Consider the following 11909-nt stretch of genomic DNA (forward strand, 5'->3'; position numbering starts at 1 on the left):
GAAGACATTAATTTATTACCTTCTTTAATCTGTGATATAACATTTCCTTTTAGATAAATTTATTTACATTTAAAAAGTGATTAGATTTTCTAAAAATGTATTAAATGGCATGTAGATATGACAAAAATCAGAAAGGCAAAAGGAAAATAATAAAGTTTAGAAAACATTTGGTTAGAATATGAATTGGGCGTGTAAGTAGTAACAGAGTAGTGCCAAAATGAACTAGTTGGCTTTTCACATAAAATTGTCTTGTTTGACGTGGTAATGACATCTTTTTGCATGGAATTACAACAGTTGAAGTATTAGGTAAGCGACTGAATAAATCAACAAAACCTACCAAAACTGCTTGTTAAATAATTCCAGCTGTATACACTAAAAAACAAAAAACCATTTCAATTAAGTAGCCTAAAAATACAACGGTATAAAAAAAACTTAGGAATGAAATTATTATTTTACTTTTTTTTTTTTTTTTTTTTTTGAGAAGGAATCTCTTTCTGCCACCCAGGCTGGAGTGCAGTGGTGCGATCTCGGCTCACTGCAACCTCCACCTCCCAGGTTTAAGCAATTTTCCTGCCTCAGCCTCCCAAGTTGCTGGGTCTACAGGTATGTGCCACCACGCCCTGCTAATTTTTTGTATTTTTAGTAGAGACAGGGTTTCACCATGTTAGCCAGGATGGTCTTGATCTCCTGATCTCATGATCAACCCGCCTCAGCCTCCCAAAGTGTTGGGATTACAGGCTTGAGCCACCACGCCTGGCCAGGAATAAAATTATTTTTAAGTACAAGACGTGTATACTGAAAACACCGTTGAGACAGATTAAAGACCTAAATAGATGGTAGACATTCTTTGTACATGGATTAGAAAACTTAAATGTTGTTCGGATGCAGTACTGCCCAAATGGATCTACAGATGCAATGCAATCCTTAGTAAAATCTCAACTGGTTCTTTTGGAGAAATGGACAAGCTGATTCTAAAATTTATATAGAAATGCAAGGGACCCAGGTTAGCCAAAACAATCTTGGAAAAGAAAACCAAAGCTAGAAAACTCTCACTTCTTCATTTTTAAACTTACTGCAAATCTACTGTAATCAAGACAGTGTGGTACTGGCATAAGGAGAGACATAGAGATCAATTGAATAGAAATGAGTCCAGGAGATTAGATTCAAGACAGCTGACTAGATGCAGCTAAGATGTGGCTCCTCCACAGAGAGGAACCAAAATATCCAGTAAACCTTTACACTTCAAATGGATCTTTAGAGAGAAAACACTGAAATGTAACAGAGATGTGAGGGAAGGCACTGTGATTGAAGAGGAAGGAAGTGGAGTATCCTGCTGGGTGTTGCTAGGTGCCAGAACCAACCCCTAGACCCAGACTGAACCCCAGGAAGGGATGAATGAAGGAAACCCAGGGCACCACATTCCCACCGTGGACCTCTGAGATCCTAGCTATGGGAGTTCCCATGACTCCTGCAGATATTTGGAGTGGCAAGGAGAGCTGTCTGGAGAACAAGTAGAGGCACCGCTTAAACCTGCATGGAGCCCTCAAGACTTCAGTGTGCTGGGCAGCTATAGCAAAACATAACTCTAGGCACCCATCCCCTGAGGCTCTGGGTCATACCCTAAGTGGCTGCAGCTCCTGCCATCTGTGGAGGCCAGGACAGATTTGAGGCTGGGTATGCTCATGGGCCCAAGACAGAACCCACCATTACTGTCACAGGACTGAGATGCATCATATCATGTGCCCCTCATGCCTGCTGGTCCCTCTCAAGACTACCTGCTTGTCATTCCCACGGTGGGGCAAGTGGGCACCCACAGCACAGTCTCTACTGCCCTGCCTGGAGTGGTTTGTTGGTGGCCTAGGAGCAGTTCAACACCTCCATCACAGTCAGTGCATGACCCTGAGTGGCCAAAGGACAATCTGCTGCTCTGGTCCCAGTTCCCCAGGACTTGACCACACCGCCTAGGGGTATGAAGATGAGACTAGTGGTCTGATCTTTAGCAGGAGAGGAGCCCCCACTGTCAGAACACAGAGAAGAGTTTAGTGCAGGTCCATGTCATGACGCAGGAGTTGGGCACCCCTCTTTTCACAAGACCTGGAATGTGTCTGGCCTGATAGCCTTACTTTCTGCCACAGGGAATTTTTTACTCTGGAATGCCTGGAATGACTCAGTGATCTGGACATAGATGACTTGGAAGTAGCCTAACTGGTTGGGCCTGTTGCCAGAGCCAGACACTGAGAGGAGGAAGACCCACCAGATAAGGGTGTGGGAGCTGGATAGGCCCCACAGCTCCCTACTGTGCTGAAAACCCCGGGCCACCCTTCTTCCTCTGAGCTGGCTCTGTGGCACAGGAGAGATGCCTCTGCCCTTCCCTGGAGGGTTGTCCCAGTGGCCTGAGAGCTGCCCCAGAACTTCACCAAGGTCAGCATCTGTGCCTGCCCTAGAGAGCCTGAACCAGCCTGACCCAGCAGTGTCCAGCTTTGCCGCCTCTAGCTGCCTTGGCAGCAGAGTATGGGGAGTGACCCCTGAGAGCCACACACCCCACCTATCGCCAGGGACACCCCAGTACTTCCCCTATCAACAAAGGCCAAGTACAAATTCCACTACCAGCTGGGCACAGTGGCTCACGCCTGTAATCCCAGCACTTTGGGAGGCCAAGGTGAGTGGATCACCTGAGGTCAGAAGTTTAAGACCAGCCTGACCAAAATACAAAAATTAGCCAGGCATGGTGGTAGAAAATTAGCCAGGCATCTCTACTAAAAATACAAAAATTAGCCAGGCATGGTGGTAGGCGCCTGTAATCCCAGCTACTCTGGAGGCTGAGGCAGGAGAATTGCTTGAATCCAGGAGGCAGAAGTTGAGGTTGCAGCGAGCAGAGATCGCACCACTGCACTCCAGCCTGGGTGACAGAGCAAGACTCTGCCTCAAAAAAAAAAAAAGCCATTACCATCACTGTAACTTCATCTTGCCTACAAGCACCATCTATTGGCTGGGAGGTCAAGCCGTACTGTCCATCACAACTTCTGACATTAGTGTACGACAGCCAGTTGTCACTCACAAGCACCACCTACTGGCATGCGTAGTGAACTGCCCAACCCAATGTAATTCCTGCTGACAGAGGTGCTGGAGAGCAAAATATGGCTCCCAAATGCTGGAGAAAAAAATATGGCTCTCTATCTTTCTTGGAAACAGTGAACCTGATCACACATACAGCACACTGCTACTACAACCTACAAACAACTAGCATTAGAGAAAACCACTACACTATCTATAACCAACTAATTCAAACAGATTTGGCCGTCTAAAACCACATAGAAGAAAAGCCAGCATATGCAACAGTCACACACTCAAGGAGAGAAGAAAAAAACTCACCCAAATGAAAGTAAATTCAAAAATAAAAAGTGACAGTTTCTACAGTTAAGAAGCAACCAGCACAAGAACTCCAGCACCATGAAGAAACAAAATGTTGTGATACCCCCAAAAGACCACACCAGCTCTCTAGCAATGGGTCCTAACCAAAATGAGAACTTTGAAATGACAGACAAATAATTTAAGGTACAGGGTTGTAAGCAAGTTCAGTGAAATCTAAGTGAAAGTTGAAAAATAACACAAAAAGGAAGAAAAACAGATCAGGAGTTCTGTTTTATTAAAAAAAAAACAGTTATGTTTTATTGAAAAACAGAACTTCTGGAAATATAAAATACACTGAAGGAATTTCACAATACAATGGAAAGTTTTAACAAGACTACACCAAGCAGAAGAAAGAATTTCAGAGTTTGAAGACCTGTCTTTCAAATTAACACAGTTAGACAAAAATAAAGAAAACAGAATTTTTAAAAGTGAACAAAGACTTTGAGAAATATTGGTTTATGTAAAGTGATCAGACTTACAACTTTTAGGCATTCCTGAGGGAAAAGAAGAAAAAGAGGTTTGGAAAACATATTTGAGGGAATAATTCAGGAAAATTTCCCTGATCTGGCTACAGATGTAGACATCCAGATTTAAGAAATGCAAAGAATAACTGCAAGATACTCTACATGATGAATATCATAAAGCCATGTAGTCATTAGACTATTCAAGGTCAACATGAAAAAGCAAATCTTAAAGGCAGCTAGACAGAAGCATCAAATCACTTACAAAGGAAATCCCATCAGACTAACAGCAGGCTTTTCAGCAGAAACCTTACAAATCAGAAAAGATTGGTGGCCTATCTTTAAGCTCTTAAAAGAAAAAAAATGCTAGTCAAGAATTTTATATCCTGCCAAACTAAGATTCATAAATGAAGAAGAAATGAAGTATTTCCCAAAAGAGCAAGTGCTGAGAGATTTGTCACCACTAGACAGGTCCTACAAGAAATGGTCAAAGGAGTCCTAAACATGGAAATGAAAAGGTGATACTTGCCATAATAAAGGCACACATAAGTAGAAAGTTCACAGATCCCATAAAGTAATTACATAGCTTAGACCAAAGCAACTAGCTAACAAAACTATGACCGGGAGAAAAAAAACCTCACGTATCAATATTAACATTGATTATAAATGGCCTATATACTCCACTTAAAATATAGAGAGTAGCAAATTTAATTAAAAAAAAAAAAAGACCCAACTATCTGCTGCCTACAAGGGACTTCCCAAATAACTAAAGACAGACTCAAGGGAGTGGAAAAAGATATATCATACAAATGGAAAAAAAAAAAAAGCAAGCAGAGTAGCCATTTTTATACTGGATAAAACAGACTTTTAACCAACAACAGGAAAATAAGAGAAAAGAGGTATTATATAATGATAAAGGATTAAATAAAGCAAGAAGATTTAACTATCATAAATAAATTGCACCCAACACTGGAACACCCAGATTCACAAAATAAATACTACTAGATCTAAGAAAAGAGGCTGACAGAAACACAAAAATAGTGGGGACTTCAACACCCTACTAGCAACACAAAACAGGTAATCAAGTCAGAAAGTTAATGAAGAAACTCTGGACTCAAGTTGGACTCTGGACAAAATAGAACTAATAGACATTTGCAGAACATTCTACCTAACAACCACAGAATATACATTTCTCTCATCTGAGCATGGAACAGTCTCCAAAACTGACCATATGCTTGGCCCCAAAGCAAATCTCAATGAATATTAAAAAATCAAAATCCTATCAAGCACCATCTTGGACCACAGTGGAATAAAATTAGAAATCAATACCAAGAGGAACTCTCAAAAATACACAAGTACATGGAAACTAAACAACTTGATCCTGAATGATTTTTGAGTAAATAATAAAATTAAGTCAGAAATCAAATATGTTTTTAAAATGAATGAAAACAGAGACGCAACATACCAAAATCTCTTGGATTTAACAAAAGCAGTGCTAAGAGAAATTTTCATAGCATTAAACCCCATATTAAAAATATAGAAAGATCTCAAATTAACAACCTAACATTATAACTCAAGGAACTAGAAATGCAAGAACAAACCAAATCCAAAGCTAGAAGAAGAAAATAAATAACAAAGATCAAAACAGAACTAAATGAAATTGAGACCAAAAAAAAAGATACAAAGGATCAACAAAATTAAAAGATGGTTCTTTGAAAAGATAAATAAAATCAATAGACCAATAGCTAGTTTAACTAAGCAAAAATGAGAGAAAATTCAAATAAGCACAGTCCAAAATGATAAGGGTGCATTGCAACTGATACCACAGAAATATAAAGAGATCATCAGAGATAACTATGAACATCTCTATGTGCACAAACTAGAAATCCTAGACACAGTGAATAAATCCCTGGAAACGTACAATCTCCCAAGGTTGAACCAGGAAGAACCACAACTTATTTATCAATTCCTTGTTGTTAGAAATTGTCATGGTTCATATCTTCTAGTATTGTAACTGTGAAGAAACAAGCCACTTCATATATACATCTTTGTACACTTGTCCAATAATTTATTTTAAAAATCTTTGTGGAACTGAAATTGCTGAGTTAAAGGTTAGGCTTTTCATACACATTTCTAAATGGCCATTCATATTATTCCCCAATTTTGAGTACCAAGCTCTGCCCCAGTTGTAGAGGTGTACAAGATTAATAAGATGGTGATTCTCAGGTAATTTGCCTTCTATTAGGATGGATAAATTTTGGATTAATAAATATAGGTATGATTTGTGTTTCAGAGAGGGGAAACATAGGGCATTTTACTTGCCTAGCAGAAGTGCCTCTCTGTTCAGTTCAGGCAATGCTTTACTAAGAGATGTTTAAACCGAGATCCTGCAGAGTACAGGTTACACAGGAAAAACGTGTTTCAGAAAGAGATAAAACAGTATAACAGATGAACCAGGGATAAGAGAGAATATGCCATTTGGGGAAAATAAGTAAAGCCCAGTTTGGCTAAAGCCATCTGTATGACAGATAAAAAGTTAATATCCTTACTGTATGAAGAATTCTTACAAATCATAAGAAAAGTTTGAACATATCAGTGGGAACAGACAATTCACCAAAAAAGAAATATAAATATATAATAATTTTAAAAGTTCAATCCCATTACTAAAAAAATTCAATTAAAAATGAAAAACATTTTTTAAATTTTTGCCTATGATACTAAACATGTTTTAAAATAATCAGCATCCAAAATGGATAAGGGGCATTGTGAACAATAACACATGGTGGCTAAGAGCTTGAATTGAGAGCCAGACTTCCTAGATTCAAAACCTGCCTGTTACTAACACCATAAGACAAGGAAAGAAAAATTAAAAATTAAACATTTTTAAAAATCTGCCTGTTTCACTTACCACCGATATGATCTTTGGCAATTTGCATAATCTCTCTATGCCTTAGTTTCCATATCTACAAAATAAGACTAATGCAACCTCCTAAGTTTACTGTGGAGATTAAGTAATATATGTCAAGTGATTACAGCAGCACCTGGAACACAGTGAGTAACCAGTAAATGCTGTTATTATTATGCGACCTTGCTCGATGACTTTCCATGCCACCGTATCCACACACCAAATCATTATAAATATTTTGGCTTATTTTTAATTGTGCAATCTGACACTGGCACAATACTAAATCAATTGCATAATATATGTTAATATAGAACATGTTCATTGCTGAAGTCTTACATATTAAAATATATGTCAATGATAGGATAAATTTCTTGGTTATTATTTTTTGAAACATTTTCTTAACATTTCTTATACATTTTTTCTCAATGCACTATAAAATGTCTTTTTAAGTTTTCAAGTTCTAAAGTAAAATATTCCAAAAACAGGACTTGGAATTACATTTAATTATAGGTTAATATGGAGAAATTACACCTTACAATTACAAATTACAACACTATGACAATATTGAGGATGTCCCATATCCATGTTTATGTTATTTCCCTTTATTTATTTTACTCTTTTATCTGCACACAAAAATAAATACAACCACAGCAGTGTATTTTGTAGTTTTACATATATAGGTCATGCAGAGGATAAAACTTTGTGCATGAATGTATGTGTATGTGTGTGCATGTATATTCATATAGGCCACACAAGAGATAAAACACATATTTACATTTTATTTATACATACATGCATACATATATTTATGTATAAAACAAATTATGTGGGAAATCCCCCAAAAAAATTTCAACAATATTGGAATAAATGCATAAGCATATCACTTTCAAAAACGACTCCATTTTAAAGAAGAAACATATTTATTTCAAAATATGAGTGTGTTTAGCTAAAGATGAAGCTCGTTACTTTATAGTTAAACTATTTATTAGTAGCCTGTAAATATAGTGTCAGGAATTTTTTTAAGTAATAATACTTGCGCGCTTTACTGATGAATTTATCATTTATATTCACATACACAAAAACACCCAACTTTCTATTTCCTAACTTAGCTTATGAAAAATTCACAGAAGTTATAGGATTATTGTCTTAGATATCATGGCATTTGGAATTCTACTTGAAATACTTTGTTTATAATGGATAATAAATATGCATAGGATAAATGGGTACCATCTAACATGCTTCTTTACAAGGGAAAATTTATTTGTTAATCATTCCCCTTCCAGATTAAGTTAGTATTATCTCTCACTAGAAAAAAAACAAAAGGGCAGCCTCTGGGTTTCGGCGCATAGGCTGAAACAGGCTGTACAGGAATCATGAGAAGTTGGGCTGCACTGCCCAACTTCTATTCTGTCATTTAACAAACCTAGTGTTTTGCCCAAGAAAGTCTACTGAGTCAAAAGGGGGACCAGGTGAAGCATAACATAAATCAATGGCAAAAATCCGCACAAAATACAACTGAACACTGGACCAGATGTGGACTTTCTGTGATGCTAACCATTTCGGGACCTCTCTTTGCATAGGCCACCATGGTTGCATGATCATTTTTGTAAGCTTGTAAAGATATTTTGTATTTTTATTCTTAATCAGGAATCTCCTCTTTCCCATATTAAATAAATCGCAGGCCTCACAAAACCTGAATCCACTCCTGCTCTTCACTCTTCTAACAATCACCTCCTGCCCTTAATTTTTTGACACCTCTCACTAAATAAATGTAAAGGGAATACATTCTCTTGGCATTGTCAGAATCTCCATGACTGTTGGATATCTGCATCCCATCGCCCTGGTAACCCAAAGGAAAGAAGAAGGGTGAATAACTTCCAACTCATTTAAACTTAATTAGAAAGAGAAAAGGATAGTTTGAGTGAGGGTGGGGGCAGGAGGAGGGACCTAATTTTATTGCACAGAATGTTAACGACCAAAAGATAATATTTGTATGCTACAAAATATATGTCAACATTATTTTAAATTCCTAGCTATATTTGAGGAAGAGACCAAGAAAGATCTCTTTTGTGTTATCATCCCCCTTATTCTAAAACACAGCTGCTCTCAGACGCAAAGAAAGGAAAAGAGTGGGCAGTAGATGCCTCACACTGTCTCTAAAGCTTTATTTTGGTTACAATTTCATAGCAGGTAGATGAGAAAAATGCTAACATTAATGAGGAAATATAACTATTTAATAAATGACATTCGTTAGAATGTAACATTAGAGAATTCAATCCTTTCAAGAGCAGAAGCTCTAGGAACACTAAGCTTTCCTTCACAAAGTAAGGTATAAATTGAATAACGTGGGTTTTTTTGTTGGGGGAAGAGTAGCACATCTTTCATATCTTGCAAGTGCAGGTGCAAAAAAGGGAAAGTTGTGAAAAACAAGTGATACAAATAATGATTTAAGAGACCACTAAAGTTGAGGCATTGTTGAATTAATATTTTCTTTAAACTGGCATGAAATATGTTTCTAGATATTTCTTCCTCATTTTAAAAATTTATTCATATTCAATATGAAAATAACCAAGACATTCAAAAGGTAACATAGTTATGTTCAGTATTTATCACAAAGTTTTTGTTCTGCAACATTTGCATGTCTTCCTAATTCTTTTTGATGCTAGCCCAACCAGCCCCTACCTTCTGTTAAATGATGCTTGTCAGGATTTCTAGTTTATCTCCTTTGTTTCAGTGAAGTGTACTGTTCTTTTTTCCACACTCAAAGCAATGATATAGGAATATAAAACTACTGAAGTTCTATTTTATTAAGGAGTTTTATTTCAATTTCAGATAATTTTGAACAATTCATATTCTTTATACCTGACCTGCTTTGATAAATAGATTATTAGGACATATGGATAATGTGTTATTTTTACTATTTACTTACTTTTCTGTCCCTTATTACAAGTATATTTAATGTATAAGTTGACAGGGCACATGGCAGGTTATAAGATGTGAGCACATTGTGATTTTTATATTTAAAAATTCCAATGACTACCTTAAGTTATTCCCCAATGACTTAGTATTTCCATTCTTATTTTCAGAGCATCTTTAAGCTAAAGTAACTCTTACATGGTGGTACAGACACCTCATTTCCCCCAATAGTTCTTCTCCTTTTCCATAATAAAGAACTGCTGACTTTTTAGTTAGACCCATAGACGCCCAGAATAAGAACTACATTTCCTAACTTCCATTGAATCTTCAAGCAGCATATGACTGGATGCTAGCAAGAACGTATAAGCAAAACCTTTCTGTAAAAGTAGTTAGCCCACATATTTTGCTCCTTTTTTGGTCAATTTCCACCCGCCCCCCCCAACTGCCTTAGAAAATGAGAATGGAGCAGTGAACTAGGACCATGAGTAGACACTAGGAATGGAAATCTACACATTGCCAAACAAAAAGGGAGGAGGAATCTGTTTCCCAAGAACGTTGTGGAACAGATATTTCTTACCAGCATTGTACTGCCTATTTTGGAATTTTACTTGAGATGTAAATAAATTACTCTCATTTAACTCACTGGTATTTTGGGTTTCTGGTACTGATAACTGAACATTGCCATATCCGATACATGGTATTGTACCAGCTAATTTCCTTGGACATAAGTGCCAAATACAAAGATCCCTCTCTAGCATGTAGGTCCTATTAAAAGTTTCTGTATAGATAAACATTTTTGCACAGTATTTACAAGCTTTATAATGGCAATGAATTTATATTTATGTCTGATATCAAATATGGCAATGCTGAAGTTACTACTACTAGCTACAGAAAAAGCAGCAAACATATTCAAGGAGAAAACTACCTTGGAACTATACTCAAAAGTTAAACTCCACACATGAAATTCCGATCAGGTATGAGTCTTTAAGTTACTTTGTTATCAATTGGCCAATAATTTAATTCCATCATAGCCTTTGAGGAAATAAACAAGATAGATATGAATAAATAAAATAATCAGGTCCAAAAATAAATAATGAAAAGCAAATAATGTGGCTAGTTGAACCATTCATTCATTTATTTAATGGGCATATGTTAAAATTCTTTGTACTATTTCTTGTGCCAATTTATTCATACACATATAAATAAAACACGTCCCTCCTAGAGTATTGCATTTTTATATTTAAAGAGAAACACAATTCATAAGCAAAGGATAAATAAGATACTTTTCAGGCAAGCAAATGCTAAGAGAATTTGACTACCTGACCTGCCTCACAAGAGGTTCTGAAGGGAGTAATATGGAAAGGAAAGACCAATACTGACTGCCAAAATAATTCACTTAAATACATAGACCACTGACACTATAAAGTAACCACACAAACAAGTGTGCATAATAACCAGCTAACAACATAACAGGATCAAATTCGCATAAGTCAATATTAACCTTATCTGAAAATAGGCTAAATACCCCAAGTAAAAGGCATAGAGTGGTGAGTTGAATAATGAAACAAAACCCAACTCTATGCTGTCTTTAAGAGACCCATCTCACATGCAATGATACCCACAGGATGAAAATAAACGGATAGAGAAAAATCCATTAAGCAAATTAAAAAAAAACAGAAAAAAAAAGCAGGCATTGCTATTCTAATTTCAAACAAAACAGACTTTAAACCCACAAAAATTTTAAAAGATAAACAAAGAAAGGCATTGCATAATACTAAAGGGTTCAATTCAACAAGAAGACCTAACTCTCCTAAATACATACGCATTCAACACAGGAGCACCCAGATTCATAAAGCAAGTTCTTAGAGACCTAGAAAGAGATTTAGATAACCACACAATAATAGAGGGAGACTTCAACAGCCCACTGACTGTATTAGAAAGATCATCAAGGCAGAAAACTAACAAAGATATTTAGGACCTGAACTTGACACTTGACCAAATGGACCTAATAGACAACTACAGAACTCTCTGTTCAAAAACAACAGAATATACATTCTTCTCATCTGCACATGGCAGATGATCTAAAATTGACCACATGCCCAACCATAAAGCAATCCTCATCAAATTCAAAAAAACTGAAATCATACCAATCACACCCTTGGACCACAACAATAAACATTGAAATCAATATTAAGGAAATTGCTCAAAATCATACT

The sequence above is a fragment of the Pongo abelii genome, chromosome 10 (assembly GCF_028885655.2).
Source record: "Pongo abelii isolate AG06213 chromosome 10, NHGRI_mPonAbe1-v2.0_pri, whole genome shotgun sequence".
Classification (NCBI taxonomy): Eukaryota; Metazoa; Chordata; class Mammalia; order Primates; family Hominidae; genus Pongo; species Pongo abelii.